Source organism: Camelus bactrianus, chromosome 5, assembly GCF_048773025.1.
Source record: "Camelus bactrianus isolate YW-2024 breed Bactrian camel chromosome 5, ASM4877302v1, whole genome shotgun sequence".
Taxonomy (NCBI): domain Eukaryota; kingdom Metazoa; phylum Chordata; class Mammalia; order Artiodactyla; family Camelidae; genus Camelus; species Camelus bactrianus.
This window is the reverse complement of record NC_133543.1, coordinates 21,913,568-21,933,135: the sequence shown is the minus strand read 5'-3', so window position 1 is coordinate 21,933,135 and position 19,568 is coordinate 21,913,568. Positions and strand designations below refer to the sequence as shown.

The window sequence follows — 19,568 nt, the reverse complement described above, 5'->3', positions numbered from 1 at the left end:
CACATTCTTTTAAAAGGTGTGGTGTGGATGGATCCTAATTTATTCAGTCTTTCTCCACTGTTGGTTATTTACTTCTTCTTTTTCTTTTTTTTACACCAGTGTTTACTACTGTGAACAACACTGTAACAAACAGTTCTTAAGCTCTGGTGGTTTTATATATTTCTGTGGGATAGACTTCAAGGACTAGGTCTGCTGAATTGAAGAGTACATATATTTACAATTTTAATCTATATTTTAATCAGTGCTACCAGATTGCTTTCCCAAGAGGCTGCAACATTTCATGTTTCCGCCTAAAAGTACAATTTCTCCACATCTTACCCTGCAGTGGGTATGGTGTATCAAAATTTATGCCAGTTTGATGGGCACAGTATAACTTCAATTTTGCATTTCTTTGGTTACGAGTGAATTGAAGAGCTGTGCGTGTTTGTGGCCCATTTGGATTTACTAATCTGTGAATTAGACAAAAAGCCTTATTTCTTTTGCCCATCACTACATTAAAGTTAAAACATTTTTCTACTCAAAGGAATGCATGCGCAGAGCAAAAAAATAAAACAATATAGATGCGTTTGTAAGGAGAGTAATAACTGTTTGCTCTTATAACCTCTTCACTCTTATCCCTCATCCCCGAAGGCAGGCAGCAAAATCTACACTCGCTTATTTAAGCAGAAAGTGATTTATGTCAGGGTAATAGGTGGCTTACAGAGTTTCTACGTTCTTCAGAGATGTGGCAGAGCCAGAAACCAACGAGTTTTTCAGGACAAGCTCCCAAGCACACAATGGCAAGTTCCGGCAGAAACTTCTTTGCTCTCAGCCTGCCGCTCACTCCCCAGGAGGTCAGACACCAGGGAGCAGAAGTTATACTTCAGCTGCCTCTCAAGGCACCATCCCTCCACCTGCAGCATTAGCTACAAGAGAATCAGGGAAGTGGAGTTTTTGACTTTGCAGGCTCGGTAGCATCTGGGCACACAAAACGGGGGTTGGCGTGGGTGGTGAGTGGGCTACCTGCAGTGTCTGCTCAGCTGTATTCTATCTTCCCCGGCCATGTTACCTCCTTTATTTTGTGGCGGTACCTCCCAAGCACACTACAATAAGGATGCAAATTGCTGAACGCCTTTCCTGAGCAGATTTCCTGAAACCTGTCAGAAAATGTACTGATTTTTTTCCTTGTTCACAATGGATAGTTTGTCTGAAGATTCGAATTTTTGATTCAATATTATAATTTTCTACAGAGCCTTGAAATCATGGCTCATTGTCTTCTAAAGCATGTTGCTGTTGAGAACAGATTTGCATTCCCTTGTAAGTGAGGTCTTTTTTTTTTCAAATCTCTTTGAAAACTTTTGAGTCTTTTCTCTCATCATGATGTTCTATACCTTTGTGAGGATCTTAGCTGGCTCTCAGAAGAAGAATTTCTCTCTCTCGTCAGTTCAGTAGAATTTTCTTCTTTTGTTTTGTTGATTATTTATGCTCCGTATGAACTGGTAGTTTTTATCAACTTCATCCAAGCCATCTATTGTATTTTTGTCCTACAAATCATTATCTTATTTTCCAAGAACTTTTGGGAATTGCTCCCTTTTCATAGTAGACTATTCTTATTTTATGAATGTAATAACTTTAGAATCTCTGTGTGGCTACCAATTAAAAAATTTAAATCCCCTCCCCCTCCACCCCTCACCCTCCACTCATCTCTTTTTCCTCTAAGATCCGAAGTTCTATGTTCTTCTTGATCTTTCTCTTCCGTATGGGAACCCAAGACCATCCCTGGCAGACTGTTCAGTTTGTCAGAGTGTTGATCTAGCTTTATTCTGGGGCAAACATTTCTGTTGCCAGTTGTTCCGACTGCAGTATGTGGAGCCAGCTTCTGTGGCTGCTTTGAACTATTTTGCATCGAAAGCTTTACTTCTTGTCCTGCTTCTCACTTCACGTTCTCTGTCTCCTTACCAAGTATGCCAGGCAGACTAATGGCCCCCAAGAGCGTCCACTTCCTAGTCCCTGGAACCTTTGAGTATACCGCCTTCCATAGCAAAAGGGACTTCGCAGTGTGATTAAGCTTCTTGACATGGGAAGATTATCCTGGCTTCTCCAGGGGGTCCTGATACAATCACAGAGTTTCTTATGAGAGGTAGACAGCAAGGTCAGGGTCAGGAAAGGAGCGATGACAAGGCCAGCATTGGTAGTGCTGTGGCTGCAAGCCCAGGAACGTGGACAGCCTCCGGAGGCTCACAAAGGCCTGGAAACAGGGTTTTCCCCCAGAGCCCCAGAAGGAACATAGCCTTCGATTTTAGCTCCATTAAGTCCCAATTCAGACTTCTGAGCTCCAAAGCCGTAAAATAGTAAATAGGTGGTGTTTTAAGCCGCAGGGTTTGTGGTAACTTGTCACAGCCGCGACAGGGAACTAATACTCCATGTCGCCATGAAAAAGCTACAGGTCTGAAGGGAGGACCCTCCCCCAGCACCTCCTGGGCGGTGACAAGTGTGGTCCCATCCCGCTTCCACTTCTGGAGGGCTGTGAATGTTCCCGCCCCGTCAGGGGTCCACTCCTCCCTCTTCCTGGTGCTGCCCTGAGCTGATTTCCTCTTCTGTTCCTGGATTGTCGTAGAGTGGGTTTGGGAAGGATGAGAAGCGTTTGGTGTGCTTTTGGAATCAGTGACACTCTGAGCAATACAGGCTGTTTCCCAAAGTCTCATTGCTTTAAAGTCACAGCTGTCAGAGGTGGCCCATCAAAAGTAATTCTCCCAGTTCTCCCTCGGGCTCCCAGAAGCCACTCTTGAGTCCAGCACGGGCATTTGTGAGACAGCTGGTGGAGACTAGCAGAGCAGACTCTGTAAACGGTGCGGAGTTTCTCGTGGCAGAAAGTGAGCTGGAGCGAAACAGCCACTTGGCCCCGGAAGCCGCAGTCTGCAGTCCACAGAGCCCACCGTGCAGCCATCTGATGTGAACTCCAGCCAGGTTCTGCTTCCCTCCTGGCACCAGGCACAGCCCTGTGATGAGGAGAAACATTGCTTTTCTCCAGGAGCCTTTGGGGAAGGATGGGCAGCTGGGCAGCCTGCGTGGGAGCCGGCGTTCCAGAGCCGCGGCTGCTGGCTTCTGGTCTCCTCTGCTCCTGCAGGCACTGACCTGATTTCCTCGTTAAGGCTCATTACTTGATTACTGAACTCAGCTCCCACATCTCAGCCAGTTCTGAAACTTTCTTGTGCTTCGTGGAGAGAAGTCATGCATCGGGTGGGTTGGCCGCGTTGGCTTTAAGAAGAGAGGAATTTTGATCTCCCCCCAAGGGTGGGCACAGTCCACAAAACAGACATTTTCCTCACCAGCCGTTTCTGAGACTGGGAAGGTAAAATGTCACCTTAGTGATTTCATTGTTTGGCTGTTTTTACCATTTGTGAAACAGTAGAAAGTGTCCAGGTTGTAGAGGTTGGACAGCCCTGAGTTTAAAATTCAGCTCTGCCACTTTCTAGCCCTGTGATTGTGGGTAAACTTCAATCTCCATAAATTTCAATTTTTCTCCATTTCAGTTAAAAATGTGGATGACACGTATATCTCAGGCCTGTTGTGAAGATTCAATGAAATAAAAAAAACATAAAGTTGTCAGCACAGAAGTGTCCATCCCCTTTGCTGCTGTTTCAGAGCTAGCAGTGTATTGGGGGTGCTAGCAAGAACTAATAGTCCTCACATACCTTTTAGAGCATCAATTCACTTTTTTTCTGATTATAAACAGTATAAATGTAGGTTTATGTAAAAAACTTGAATAAACAATGACAATTATTAAAAAAAACTCTCACTGCCACTCTCACTCTCTAGAGATAATTACTTACTAGCATTTTGGTATTTTTTCCATTGTTTTCATAAACAATGACAGAGCAGTTGTTCATTTTGCATGTAAAGCTATAACCCGCTCTTCTCATATAATGTCACATTGACACTCATCTTCTTGAGAGAGTGATTTCCTCTCTCAGCGGCTGTGGGGAGGAACCGCATTCTTTGTGTCTAGACTTCGTAAGATGGGTACAGGGAAGATCAGACTGAGGAGGAGGGTGGAGATGTCAAAGCCAGGAAGCAGTTCGACCCCTGAAGGGGCAACGTTTTAAGGCAGTGAGATGTAGTGGGTTGGTTTGGCAACCCTATAAAGTAGTTATGCTGGTGTCTGAAGACAGCGTGCTTGGGCATAAGAGGTTTAGTGTAGCAGTGTATTCCGGCCTGGGCTGGCCTTTGCCCGGGGTGGCCCGAAGACACCATCAACTTGAGCTGGGAACCACACTCTCCAAACCTCCTCTGGCCTGTATCTCCTCCCAAACTTTGGAGACAATGCGTCACCTGGAGCTAAGTAACCCGCGGTTTCTACAAGACACATGCATCAGACTGCTCTTTTCCCTCAAGCCCCAGCGCTGCAGGAACAGGAAAGGACACAGCCTGTGACTGGGGATGTGTCATTACAGAGGCAAGATCCGGGGACCCAAGGATAGTCATTAGAAAAAGCCACTTAGCAACCAGAGTCCCCTTGGCAATCCATAATGAAACTCGAGGAACTGTTTATGAATCCTCTAAAATTTTGTGTACATATATTTTTCTAGGGAAAGGTTTATAGGTTTCATAAGATTTATAAAGGGGTCTTTGCCTGCCTCCCAATTATTAAGAGCTATTGATCTCAAAGAAGGGGTAGAGTTCCTATTCTGTAGGCAGCACCTTATCTCTGAGCTGTAGGTAAGGACCTAAGAACAGAGAATTTGAAGTTACGTTCTTTGGCAAGAACTGGAATGCAAACATTGAATATTGCTAATTAAGGGAAGATTCATATACTTTTATATTTATCATTGTATCTTCCTCCCTCCCTCCCTCCCTCTCTTCCTTCCTTCCTTCCTTTTTTCCCTTCTCCGGACTTAATCTATCATCTATCTCTTCACATTTATTATTATTTCTGTTGAAAGACTAGTTTGGCTTTAGACAGACCTGTAAGTAACTTATCTTTTTATTTCTTTCTTCACTGCCCATGTAAAATTGGGATAGCTTCTTACCTTGTAAGGTTATCTTAAGGACTAAATGAGATAACATGTTTGTTGTAAAGCACTTAGCACCATGCCTAGAATATAGTAAGTTCTCATTAAAACTTGCAATTATAATGATACTGATTACTAACCATGGATATAGTCTATCTCCCAGGCCATTATACGCTCAGAGGAATGTCTGATGCTGTCTCACTCTGGCCTGCCTTCCTTGGTGCAGTGCCATATTTTGGAATGCTGAGTGTTACTGATTTCCATCTTTATCCATATTTTGTTTCTTAAAAAAAATACTCTTTCCTGGGATTCATTTGTTAATTTTTGTACATTAATTACGGATAACAGTTGAGTTAAAATCTGCCTTTAAGGATAACTTAATGACTAGTTTTGTTGGAGTAACTGTCAGAATAGGCTGTGCTATACTCTGTTAACAAGTGATCTCATAATCTTAGTGACTTAAAACAAGAGAGGTTTATTTTACGTCTGTGCCGCACATCTTTCACCAGGTGGTTATGGGACCCTGGTGATGTGTCTTCGCCGTGACTGGCAGAGCAGCCACCGTCTCAAACATGGCAAGCCTTCATATTAGTGGAGGAAAAGTGCTCTGGAAGGTCTCCCATTGCATTTAAGTCCTCTAGTCTGGGGTGCATTTGAGACTCTCAGTCGTCACACGTTGGTCAGCAGCAGTCACATGGCCACACCCAGCCACAGGGAGAGGGTGTAAGAAGTACGGTCCTACCATGAGCCGTGACGCGTGGGAAGCCAGAAATGATTTGGTGAGTTTATCCATGACCAAAGCAGCGATGACGAGATTTGGGTTACGTATGATAATCAGTTTTGAGCACACTGGCTACTTGGCTTCCTTGTGATGACCATCTAGCAGAACTTCCACGTAAAACACATAAATGCTTTGGAGACCTGTGGTGATATCTTGGGATGTTGAAGAAGGAGAAGAAAAAGGAATTGCTTCCCTCCTTTATTTTTCTTAATCACCTTGAGTTATGTTGGGTATGTCAGGACTGGTGTTGGTAGGCCTACAGGAAAGTGGTCTTTGGGCTTAATACTCTCCTTGTACGGTGTCTAAAATGGCACAAGGAAGAGCCTTTGCTGACAGACATGGAAAACACTTGTTCAGGGGAGGGATTTTTAGCATCAAGCTAGGGCAATATCTTTTGAAAAGGAGATAGAGAGGATTTCCTTTCCTTTTGGTGACCGAAAGATATCGTATTAGGAGACAGCGATATATCAAAATAATTTGGGTTAATTTTTAATCATACCCATATCTTCCATGAGCTGATGATTTTTCATTCTACAAGGTGTTTTTGCTTTACAAATTATCTCTTGAATATTCCTAGTTATCATGTGAATTTGGTAGATTTTTTGTTTGTTTTAGAGATGATAATATTGAGGTACATGAAAGAGGAAGAGGAGAAAAAACTCAAGGTATTTATAGAGCACCTGCTGTGTGTCAGGCCTTCTGTGAGACGCTTTCACTTGTGTTATTTCATTTTTACCTTCTGACAGCTGTGTAAGTCATATATTATTATATTAATAAGAAAACAGAAGCTCAGGACATTGAAAAGGATTGCATTTGAACTGCATTAGAACCAAGGTTTCCTAATTGCTTGGCATCTTCTTCTTGAGCCTTTCAATCTCTTTTCTTTGCTTCACTCAGGTTTGTTGGGACTGAAAGCATGTTTTTGAATTAGTGCTGCCTCTATTCATAGTATTTCTCCTTGACACATTCAATTTGACTAAAATGATTAAAGTAACGCTTCCATTGTGTTTGGTGAAGTTATTACTAGAGCCTCATGGAGAGGGCTCTGCGTTGAGAGGGCTGACTGTGCTGACATACTAAACATGCCAATGCAGTGTTGAGATTTTCTATGCCAATGAAGCAAGATTAAAAAATCATCAGTGAATCTGGCCTGATACTCAAAAACTGTTACATTCATCAGTCTTCTTTTTTTCCAGTTTCAGCTGGATTTAATACAGATGACTTCAATAATTTGTCAAGAATTTCCAAGATCCCTGTTTACAGATTAATGGATTCAGCACAACAGCATCAGTAAAAACATTTTTAAAGATCAAGATGACAAGATTTGTTTACCCAGCTTAACACACACACACACACACACACACACACACACACACACACACACACACAGGTCTTATGACTTTATTGGGGGGTTTCATTTTTCATTATTCAGTAGTCCCTTGGGATTTTCTAATTTGACATCTAAGTCTTGGATTATTTGCCAGAAACCCCAAAGGTCCAAGACACATAGTAATTTGACGTTTTGTTGAAGCATGAATTTGAACTGCAGTGTTGGTGAGAAATGTCAGTTGTGGAGTAAATGGTATATATAGACGTGAACTCCGCCTAGAGCTTAGCATTTGTTTCTCATCCTAGCTGTGTTTTGCACCCTTTGTCTTAGTTTGTAGAAATAATATAACAAATTATATTCCGCAGTAGCAATCGAGAATTGGTGAGCAAAGAAAAGTCTAATCATACCCCTTCTCATATTCTTAAGCAGTGGCCTTCAAGTGGGTAGGAGGAAAAATATTTGGGACTTTTACTACTATTTATGTTTCAATTCAGGGGTTGGCAAAATAGGGTCCGGGGCTGAAGCCAACACACCACGGTCTTTGTAAAGAAGGTTTTATTTGAATATAGCCATGCCCATTTGTTTACATATTGTCAACAGGTGCTTTCCTGTTACAATGGCAGAGTTCGGTAGTTGCAGCAAAGACCCTATGGCTTGTAAGGCCTAAAATATATACTATCTGGTGCTTTAAGAAAAAGTTTGCTGCGGGGAGGATGTAGCTCAGTGGTAGAGCGCCCGCTTGCATGCAAAAGTCCTGGGTTTAATCCCAGTACATCCATTAAAAAAAAAAAGTTTGTTGACCCCTGCTTTAATTTTATCTTTTACACTTTTTGACTGTTTTATACTGTAATTGGATAGTCTATAGTAATACTACATGTGAATAATTTATAAATAAATATACACACATATTGGCAGTGCATTTAAGAATCACTCAGATGGGGTCACAGTCAAAAAGCATTTTGAGGACCACGGGTTTAGGGCTTACTACTTAAGAAATACAAACGATTGCCTTCGTTGTGTGGTTAGTGTCATTAAAGGCGCACATCTTGTCTTTGGTGATGTTTGCGTTTTTATTATGCAAATTCTATGGGAGAAAGAATGAGCACAGTGACACTTGAAGGAAGGAATTGTGGCCAAATATGAGAGAGAGAGAGGAGAAAAAGGAACAAAAGAGAGAAAAAAGAATGGAGGAAAGAAATAAAAGAGGCAGTCTGCCGCATAACCACCAGCGCCTGTTCAGAGCTGGCCTATTATGTTGAATTAGGTTAAACATCAAAACAACCAGCTCTAATGTGATTGCAGTAGGCAGCTGCCTGCATGGTGTGATTTGAAGTATTTGAAAAGCTCCTCCCATTGACCAAGAAAGAAAAAAAAATCTCCTTTGGTTTTTCTCAAAGCCTCCCATTAGTCAACCCCTCAGATTATGTGATTTGAGGCTCTCTTTAAAATATTATTTCTGTTCTGATGCTGAGGAACAACACATTGCCACATCTTTTGCCATTAACTCTTTTTGTTCATTTGCTCACTGGATTGGTTTGCTTAGTTGAAAAGTGGCTGAGAAGACCCTGAATACAGGATCCTTCTTTCATTTTGGTAAGAGCAAACCAACTCAGGGATGGGCCAGAAGTGCCGTGGCTGGGGGCAGAGAGTCTGACGAGGAAGCCTGGTCCAGGCAGCTCTGATCCCTGGTCCCTCTGCAGGGAACGTGGACCATCAGAGGTGGCTCCTCCTGAGCTTGAAGGTTCATCAGTCAGCAAGGTAATAAGGACTATATATTACCAAGGACCCAAGGCCCACTGAGAATTTCTTGTGTGTGTATTAATCTCAGCAGAGCAAAGCTATGCCAAGCTTAAAACTAATCTGCATTAATGAACAGCCTCCTTGATTTCCATTTTTATGATGTGTGCTGCATGGTGATTTGTTTCTCCACTGCTCGTAATGGGATGGATGGCTGACTGATGAATCACCTTCTCCGAGAAACTTGTCTGGGAGCAGTAACATTGCAAATGGGTGCAAATCAAAAAATCTGTTATTATTTCATTAAAAGGATGACACAGGCTCCTAGTTTCCAAAATTATCCCCTCTTTTCACACAACCCACTGAAGTTTCTGTCTTGTTGTGTGGGTGGGCGCTGAATCAGTCTGTGCCAGAGCTGTGTCTCAGAAGATGCAGCTACTGGGGACAATTCTGACACATCCTCACTTTGCCAGCCATGCAGGAGAAAAGGCTGTAGGAGATTATTTGAGGGTCAAATACAGGGATTTGGAATGAATTGAATAGAAGGGTTTGGAACCAGGGCCAGATCCAGAAAAGCTGGAAACGATGGGGCAGGAGCATGGAAAAAGAAGAAGAGGAGAGAAAATAAAGCAGAGCGCAGATGGACCACTCTTGGGATTTAAATTTAGACCTTAAACTTGTGAGCACAAGACATTCCCCAAGATGATACCACTGCCACCTCCACCACCATCGCTACCACCACCGTCCAGTCTGGCACTATGCGAATTACTTTATATGCCTTTATCCTCGCATCAACCTTTTGAGAGAGGTGCTACTATTATTCTCATTTCTTTTCTTTTTTAAAAACTTGAGCTATAATTCATAAATCATAAAATTTACCTTTTTAAAGTACACATTTCTGTGGCTTAGTATATTTCAGTGTTGTGCAACCATCACCCCTATCTGATTCCAGAACATTTCGTCACCCCAAAGGAAACCCTGTACCTATCAGCAGTTACTCCTTATTCTTTCCTACCCCACAGCCCCTGGCAACCACTGATCAATCTACTTTCTGTCTGTTTAGACTTGCCCATTCTGGACTTTTCATGTAAATGGAATCATATACTATGTAAACTTTCGTAACTGGCATCTTTCACTCAGTATAATGTTTTCTAGGTTCATCTATGCTGTAGCGTGTGTCAGTACTTCATTCCTTTTTATGGCTGAATAAAATTCCATTGCATGAACCTACCATACTTTGTTTACCCATTCATTGAAGGGCATTTCCTTGGTGATCATGAATGATGCTGATATGATCATGAAAGTACAAGTTTTTGTGTGGACCTACGCTTTCAATTCTCTTGGGAGTATACCTAGGAGAGGAATTGCTGAGTCACGTGGTAATTCCATGCTGAACTTTTTGTAGAAGTTCCTAAGTGTTTTCCACAGTGGCTGCACCATTTTTCATGTCCACCAGCAATGTATGAGGTTTTCAAATTCTCTCACCAACGTTTGTTAATGTCTCATTTTGATTACAGCCATCCTAGTGGATATAAAGTGCTATCTCATTGGATTTTAGACTTGCATTTCCCTAGTAAATAATCATGTTGAGTATCTTTTTATGTGCTTATTAGCCATTTTTATATCTTCTTTGGAGAAATGTCTGTTTGAATAATTTGCCCAGTTTGTAATTGGATTATTTATTTTTTGTTTTGGGGTTATAATAGTTCTTTATATTTTTTGTATACTAGACCTTTATCAGTTATGTGATTTATAATTATTTTCTCCCATTCTGTGGATTGCCTTTCCATTTTCTTTGCAGTGTCCTTTGAGCATAAAAGTTTTTAATTTTCATGACATTATTTTATCTATCTTTTTGTTACTTGTGCATCTGCTGTCATGTCTAAGAAATGAGGTCTAATCCAAGATTACAAAGATTTACTCCTGTGTTTTTTCCTAAGTGTTTTATGGTTTTAGCTTTTATATTTAGATCTTTGATCCATTTTCATGTATTTCTGAAGGTAGTGTGTATGTATTTTTTAATATGGTGTGAAGTCAGTCTCCAGTTTTATTCTTTTGTATAAGAATATTCAAATGTCTTAGCTCTACTTGTTGAGAAGACTTTTTTCCCATTGAATTATCTTGACACCCTTGTTGGGGATTAATTATCCATAAATGTATGCATTTATTTCTGGATTCTGAATTCTATTTCATTGATCTATCTGTCTGTCATGCCAATATCAAGCAGTGTTGATTATTGTAGCTTTGTCATAAGTTTTGAATTTGGGAAGTGTCAGTCTTCTGAATTTGTTCTTTTTAAAAATTGTTCTGGCTATTCTGGGTCTCTTGCATTTCTATATAAATTTTATGATGGGCTTGTCAATTTCTTAAAAAAAAAGCAGCTGGGATTTTGATAAGGATTGTGTTGAATCTGTACATCAACTTGAGGAGTAATGCTATTCTAGCAATATTGTCTTGTAATCCATGAGCATGGCATGTGGTTCTATTTATTTGAGAGTTCCTTGATTTTTTCAATTATGTTTTGTAGTTTTTAGTGTGAAAAATTTTCACTTTTTGGTTAAATTAATTTTTAAATATTTTATTATTTTGATGCTATTGGAAATGGAATTGTTTTCTTAATTTTATTTTTGTATTGCTCATAGCTAGTGTGTAGAAATACAAGTGATATTAGTACCTTGATCTTGTGTTCTGTAACCTTGCTGAACCCATTTATAAGCTCTAGTAGTCTTTTGATTTTACGGATTCCTTTGGATTTTCTAGATACAAAATCATATCATCTGCAAAAAGAAATAGTTTTACTTCTTTTCTAATACAGGTACCTTTTATTTCTATTTCTTGCCAAATAGTCTTAGCTAGACCTCCTGTACAATGTTGAATAGAAATGGTGACAGCTGACACCCTTGTCATCCTCACCAAAAACTTTTAGCTTTGCCACCTAGCCATGCTGTCACAAATTATATGTGTAAGTTCTATATATATAATATATAGGATTTCTATGTAATTGTATATTATATACATGATAATATAATTATATATCTTATACATTTGTATTATTGACTCCACAGAGCTCTACCAGATTGGACAGCAATGTTTTTCTTGGAAAATATCATTAAATGTTTTTACTAATGGTGAGTAAGCATTTCCTCTGGTTCCAAATTGCTGATGGTAAGACTGATAATGACTTAGGGCTGAGGTTTAGGAATTCAAGGACTGGGGAGTGGGTTTATTTTTATTATAGACACGTATTATATATGTATATACACACACGCAGAGTCAGGCATAGTTTTGCTACTTAGTTGCATTGGATCACTAGTTTATATATAATAATTTATATATTTATATATTCACAAATATTCATTAATAATTTATATATTCACAAAATCATCTGTTTCTCAGTTAAAACCCTCTTCTGTTCCTCCCCCATGGAGTCAGTTCTGAAACATGCAGGAGAAACTGCAAGGAATGGTACTCTGACTTAGGAAAGTGTACGAGAAAGCTGAGACTGTCTTTTATATGTACAGTGACCCTGTGATTTGTCATTAAACGAGCACTGTTCTGAGAGTGAAAGGGGACATCATTCATAATTAAGCAGAGGCAGCAGACAAAATCGGAGACTGGGTGAGGAAAACTGAGACGTTAAGTTCATGCTACTTAGAAGAGAATATAATAAAATATGTTTTTTAATATCTACTTTATGGTTTGATTTGAACACCACATGTCATCAATATATATAGCGTGTGTCTCATTATCCCGACCCCTGTTTGATGAAATGTGAATCTAGCATTACATTTGAGCTTATGTAATTCTGAAGAAGAGTTTCCAGGACTGGTTCAACGTGCTTCTTTGCAAAACAGCCTTGGACATAAATGTATTTTTCGAGTAACATGATGCACTGACTTGGCGTCTGAGTCGATGATATGAGGCACTCAGGGAAGGGCTCCCTGAGCTTTTTTTTGAGGAAATATCCTGTCTTGGTCTAAGGCTCATGTAGCGCACAGGCCTCAGCTGAAGCAGATTGTCTTTCTGGATGAGATCGCAAGCCAGGATTTTAAACTTTGGAAAATGAATAATAATTTGGCCTCCTTGCATGTCTGGAGTCTGAACCGATGGTTCTCCTTTAACCGTCAGCACAGATTGCAGACAGTATCCAATGAACCAACGTGGGGAATTCCAAACATTCCTTAGAAAGTTGGATGTCATTTTCTCACAAAAACAGTGACAATTGGGTGCCTAGGCTTGCCGACAGAGCCCTTTAAAACTCTGAGTGTGCTATGTCATTGACCCCACAGTGTTCTGCTGGCCCCACTCGGACACCAAAGTTTTTCTGTGAAAATCTGAGCAAGGATCTTCTCTAGTTCCAAGTTGCTGATGATAAGGCTCGTGGTTTGGGGCTGGGGTTTTGGGGAGGCCAGACGACGGGTCTGGGGTGCTGTGTTGGTTTTCTATTGCTACTATAGGAAATTACCACAAATCTAGTGGCTTAAAGCCACACAAACTTACTACCTTATAGATCCAGAGATTGGAAGTCCTAAATGGGTCCCAGCGGGCTAAAATCAAGGTGCCTGCAGGGCTGCACTTCTTCTGGAAGCTCTAGGGAAGACTCTGTTTCCTTGCCTTTTCCAGCTGCTGGAGGCCGTCCACCTTCCTTGAGTCATGGCCCCTTTGTCCATCTTCAAATCCAGCAACAGCAAGTTAAATTCTCACACTGCCACCTCTCTGTCTCTCTTCTGCCTCCTTCTTTACTTCCAAAGACCAAGGTGATAACACTGGGCCCACCTGGATAATCCAGGTCCCTCTTCCCATTTCAAGGTCAGTTGATTGACAACCTCAATCCCATCTGCAACTTTAATTACCCTTTGCTGTGTAAAGTAACACGCTCACAGGTCCCAGGGGTTAGTTCACGGACATTTTTGAGGGGCCATTATTCTGTCACAAGTAACCAGGAGTGAGGAGCTCATCTGAGTATCACATTCAATTAATTGCTCAATTTGATTGACAGTATTTTGGAACTCTATAGAAACACCCTTATCTTTACATCTCTCTAGCAGATATCCTTACTGTCTGTCACATATGATACTTTCCCAATATGTGAATAATTACAAAAGTCCAGCTTTTAGAAAAAGCGAAATGATCATGCAGTGACTGGGGCAGGCCTCTTGGAGGGGGCTGGCCTTAAGGAAGAATGATAAATGTACAGGACAGGTTTGCAGAAGGGATATCTTGGGACAAGTGTAAAGATTTCAACTTGTTTGGAACGGTTAGGGATAAGAGGTGAGAAGAGAGAAAGGGTCCTGTCGGGAAGCCATGTCGAGTAAGGGGATGATTCTGGAGGCTCTTGAGTTCCAGCCTGACTGTGGATTTGTGTAAACGTACTATTGGCCTTCTGAAAGAGCGCAAGATGAGTTTGTGCGCCGATCCAGCCTGTGCGAGCGACGGTAAGGCCCTGACACTGCGCTGCGCTGCTCCTCGGACTTGGAAGGGAAATGAATCACCAAGAGCCTGCTTTGTGAGCCAGTCTAAGGCCCTCCCTCTCTTGAGCATCTTGTTCAAAGAAATTCCAGTTCAGCATCTAAAAGTACTTGAAAAGCAATGTAAATCTTGACTTCAGTCTTGAGAAAACACCAAAGAGGGATTGCCTTCAATCCACAGAACCGAATTCTCAAAGCCCTGATCCCTTTCCCTCTTTGACGCCCCACGCAAAGATCCGTCTCTCCCCTTCCTGCTTCTACTCAAATGACCCTTTCGGGTCACAAGGACTTCTTTGCTTCCTTGTCTTTCTCGCTCTCTTTCCTGTTTCTGTTCAGTTTGGTGAAAATCCAGCTAAACTCTTGCTTCTTGATGCAGGAAAGCAAAGCCAGGTTCCCCCTAGAGTGTGGCAGGGGATGAGCTCTTGATGTTCAGACATTAACGTGTTTTTCCTGCTGCATTTATGTCTTTCAACCAAGGTAGAGAGCAGGGAGGCGAGGGCTGGCGGGGAGGCAGGGCCATTGGCAGGGCCGTCCCCAGGCGGCTGTGGCCTTCTCCCTACTAATGGAATCAGTGTTGTGAATCCACGAGACTCCACAGGAGCGGAACCAAAGCTGTCAGCGATGGGGCTGCGGGAAAAGGCAGAATCTTGCTGGGGTTTCACTTAAATGGATGCATTTTACAAATATTGTATTTTAGCTCACTCAAGAAACAATTAAACTCCAACTCTGGTTGTACATATTAAATTATAACAGTGGTGAGGCAAATGAAGAGGTGCTTAGCCGATTTAAGTGAAGAATTAATAGAACAGAAATTGGTAGCGTGAAATTAGTGCCGCGTGGATCTAATCTAATGGTGCATTACCCACAGCCCCAAAATAGACACAGAAAGCCTAGCACTTATCTTTCTTGTGGCAACTGATGGCTGAAGGTCTTAAAGAACTTTTCAAATTACCCTTCTAAAGTAATTAAACCTCTGCCTGGAAGTTGGGGGAGGAAGAATCCATCTGTAAAATAAAATTCAAAGACTCTCGCTTTCTCTGTCCCTTTGTAAGGTTGGCAGGCTGGTTTCTCCCTCTGTCTCCATATGCATTTTTGTGGAGGTGATAGGTGACCATCAACACTGAGTTGGTCTTCCTTGGGACCACCATAAATCCCACCTTATCCCAGCAAAACCCTTCTAGGAGTGACTGCCTCTTCTGATCTACTGAAATCCTTAATACACAGAAATGAATGCTAAGTACCTTGTGTTATGAATAGACTGAGCTCCTCAATCAGGTTCTTGTCTTTTGGGGAATATGGACCATGTGTTACACATCTTTTTATTTCTTTTTCTGTAGCACTCAGCACAGTGTTTCATACATAGCTGGTGCCAAGACGAATATTAAAAATATTTAATAATTACTAAACTGGGGCACCAACCAGTTAGAGCAGACATTAAGGGCTGACACCCAGTACAGTCATGCTGCCATGAACCCACTAAACATCAGCCCTGTGGGGGTAAAGAATTGCTCATTAGCTCGTAAGATGGACCCAGGCTACGACCAATTTTCTTCTTCTGGAGCAGTGAGTACTGCCAATATGACTAATATGATTGAAAAGTTATACCATCTTTATTTTACAAGGAGATAAACATTTTAAACTAACTTCCTAAATAACACTAAGGCTTGCAAATTGCATTTAGGTTTTGCATGTAATGACAATATGATGGCACTAATAATGACAATGCCACAGATTTTTATGATTCTTCAAACATTTTCACCAGAATGTTCCCTTTCATGATCTCATTTTATTTTCTTAGCGACTCTGAGATAAATATGTCAGATATTGATACTCTCAAATTACAGATAAAGAAACTGATCATCAAAAGATTATGCCTTGCATATTGCATCATGAAAATATATGCATATGCACGCATGGCCCTATGCACACATATGTACGTGCTCAGACCTATATGTAAAAGCAAAATGCCTGTGCTTGGAAAGCAGATGGTCCAGAGAGGTGAAAATTGTTTAAGAATATGTGTAGAGCAACACATTGAAAGCTCAGAAGGTGAATAGAAACATTAGGCTCCATTCAGGGAGGTGAAGCTTCTCACCAGAGGTGTATTTGGAACAGGAGTTTTGAGAAACTCAGAGTGAATCAATGTTAGGAGTTTAGGGCGTATATTTATATAACTGGTTAAAACTTCTCAGAAGGTGCTGTGTCCTTGAATCCAATGATAAACTTTCAAAAGAGTCTTTGAATACCCTAAAATTATATGTATATGTGTATTGTTTATGTGTATTGTGAACTTATCTGGGGGCAATGAATCCATGGTTTTCATCGAGTTTTCAAAGACCCTGTTATCCCAAATATTTTAATAATCACTGCTCCAGGGAGTCTCAGTTATTTCCCTGAAATGAGACATAGACGAGCATAGATTTTGGTTTAGGATTAACACCAATAATTGGCATACTTACAGTGATGTATGAGTTTAAGTAGTTTGATAACCTATACCCTCTCATGATGCAGAATATATTTATTATCTTTTATTCTAAATCCTCTTTTCCATGTTGTTTTGCTATTTCTACTCTTTCCTGCTTCCTCAATCTCCTTTTCTTAAAGCCTTAATTTTGCAATCTTCTGAACCATGAGGCAATTTCCCTCTTACTACTTAGGGTACAGGAGGAGCTTGAATGACCCCATGGCTCTAGGGAAGAACTGTATGGTCCTACCACAAGCATCCTCCTGAGTAAATGCCATCACTCAGGCCCTCAGATTCTCACCTCGCCTTTTCTATCCATATTATGCCCCAAAGCAGACTGGCTTGCACATTTCTTTCTATATAACTCAACCCATTAATTTTCTGATCAAGAGTAACTGCTACCAGGTGATTACCTTGTTGGTGACGGTAACATATTGATTGACTTAACTTTCCAATGGGGAGTAATAGAGGTTAATGGCCCACATTGGATTATACCTTGTTAATAACTGAGGCTGTAGGGGATTGTGGAAAAGACTGGAAATCAGGGCCTTTGGGTTTAATCTCAGCTCCTCCACTGCATGCCCTCTGCCTAACATTTAACCTCTTCTCATGTCTGAGATGGCCTCGATTGTGAAAGGTCCTTTCTGACAGACCACTGTACGATTCTTTAATAGGCCACCTAAGCAGATAGGCAATCATTTTGGAGAGATTGTCAACAATCAGAGATATTTTAGAGTTTCCAAAATGCTTGCCTCATCTATTGCTTAATCAGTGGTTTGTAAGAAATCACCGTGATTATCAAAGTGCAGGGCATTGTTTTTACAGCTTCCGTTGAGGAGTGAAGCCAGGCTGTGGCCGGGCTGACTTAATAAATCATTCGTATTGAGAATATATTTGTCAGTTTTTCTGCAGATTGTGTAATAATTGCATCGTTTTATTTCCAATGCTCATAAGTGGGGATTAGGGCTGACATTTGGTAATTGAAACCGTGTTCTCCCTTTCACAGCATTGTTAGCAGTAATTGTTAAGAACTTTATTTCTCTCCAAAGGGCTCGCTCTTGCTGGCTGCCTCCAAGTTCCTGGGCTGTCACACATTCTGCACTGTCCGGGCTTTCCAGGACATCGAAGACCACTGCCAACAGCCGCTGCAAGTTTAAACCCTTTAGAAGAAGGAACAGATTGCAGTTTGCTCCTGAGGATTTGTTGAGTAAATTTTTGAAATGTTAAGAGACACATAGTGTAAGAATTTTAAGCATTTTAAGTGAGTAGATTTCTTCCTTCCCCAGATGTGAGGGGAAGGGGGCTGTGTGACCTCTTCCTTCCACAATCCTTCGTGCTTGCCTCTCCCACCAGCACACTAAAGCCCAGTATTCACTGAGCCCTCCCTGTGTGCCTGGCCCAGTCAGTACTCATCACATTGACCCTAAGGAGTCCTCAACATAGCAGTCTGCATTTTACCCGAGTGTGAACTGATTAGCTCCAAATCACGCATCTGCCTTCTCCACTGGCACCCTGGACTACTGGTGCTCTAAGCCACCCTCTCCCAGGAGTCCAGGGCCAGGGCAAACAGTTGTACTTGCAACATGTATTAGTGTCTCTGTGTGTGTGTGTGTGTGTGTGTGTGTGTGTGTGTGTGTGTGTGTTTGTGTGTGTGTGCGTGATGAGGATGAGACAGGGTGGCATTGATAAAAGCTGTCAACCCTAATGCCATTACAGGTAGAAAAGCATTAACAATAATGAGAAAAGAAATTCCTCTTAAAGTGATGTGAATGTGTGAAGCACTGGGGTGCCAGTGAGCCAACTTCCTGTGTCTTCTGCCTCGTGCTAAGGGTGGAGGCGTGGGGCTGAGAGGTTAAGATGAAAGGCTCTACCTGCACCCATGTGGGAGTTTTCAGGCAGATAGGCGGTTGGGATCAGGGGCGAGGTTGGTTCTGCAACCTGGTATTTGGGGTCCTGTGCTGCTGCTGGGCTGACATTGGGACTTAAAATCTTCCACTTAGAAACTCTAGGAACAGGGCTGCCCCCACAACCTGATGTGGGGTGCAGGCCTGGGGTATATGGAAAAGGACCCTTGGCTGTTCTTTCCTCTCATGCTTGCCCCACCCCCTGCCTCTTCAGAGGTGCTCCCATTGACTCAGCCATGAGGACACAAGATTTATAACAGTGTGATTTGAGAGACAAACACTGTCTCCCATTGGATGGCTGATGTCAGAAATTCTCTTTGAAATGAACCAAGTCTTATGCCTTATCCCAAGCTGAAAGTTAAGGGGGAGCGTGTGGGTGTCCCAGAGAGCTGACAAAGTGGCTTTCACACAGATGGAAGAGCCCTACAGAGGGCGCTCAGAGCAGTGGGCCGTGCTGGGAGAATGGCCTCCTCTCTGCTGGCCTCAGCCAAGCCCCCGCCTCTCTCTGTGTCTTACTTTTCCCATCTGTAAAACAGTGAAAGGATTGACTTAGATAATCTCGAAAGCCTTTTCATCGCTAACTTCCAGATATGTGGACAAGGAAGAACTTTCCTATTTTAATGGGGGTGGGGTGACACGAGGACACAAGGGACCAGCACCTGAAAGGGACCCAAATGAAGTAGGGCCTTTGGCCCTCAGAGCAGGGGTCCTCGTTTCACACTGGAAAGCCAAAGCGCTGGCCAGAGGCATGCTAGGTTGTACGAGGTGGGTGCGCTCCAGTCCCCATGAGGAGACGGCTGCCAGCGTTCGGTGGGGGCAGAGGGCCTGCAAAGGTAAGAAAGGGACGAGGATGATCTTGTCCAGGGCCTCCTAGGTGCACTAGATAAGGCATC

General features: G+C 41.8%; 1 long non-coding RNA gene across 1 annotated transcript; it reads left to right on the top strand.

Annotated features, from left to right (window-relative positions):
* Positions 1 to 1,791: 1,791 nt before the first annotated feature.
* On the top strand, positions 1,792 to 18,032 carry LOC141577692 (uncharacterized). Its single transcript, XR_012506966.1, has 2 exons — positions 1,792 to 11,967; positions 17,821 to 18,032. It is a non-coding gene; the product is annotated as an uncharacterized LOC141577692 (long non-coding RNA).
* Positions 18,033 to 19,568: the final 1,536 nt, after the last annotated feature.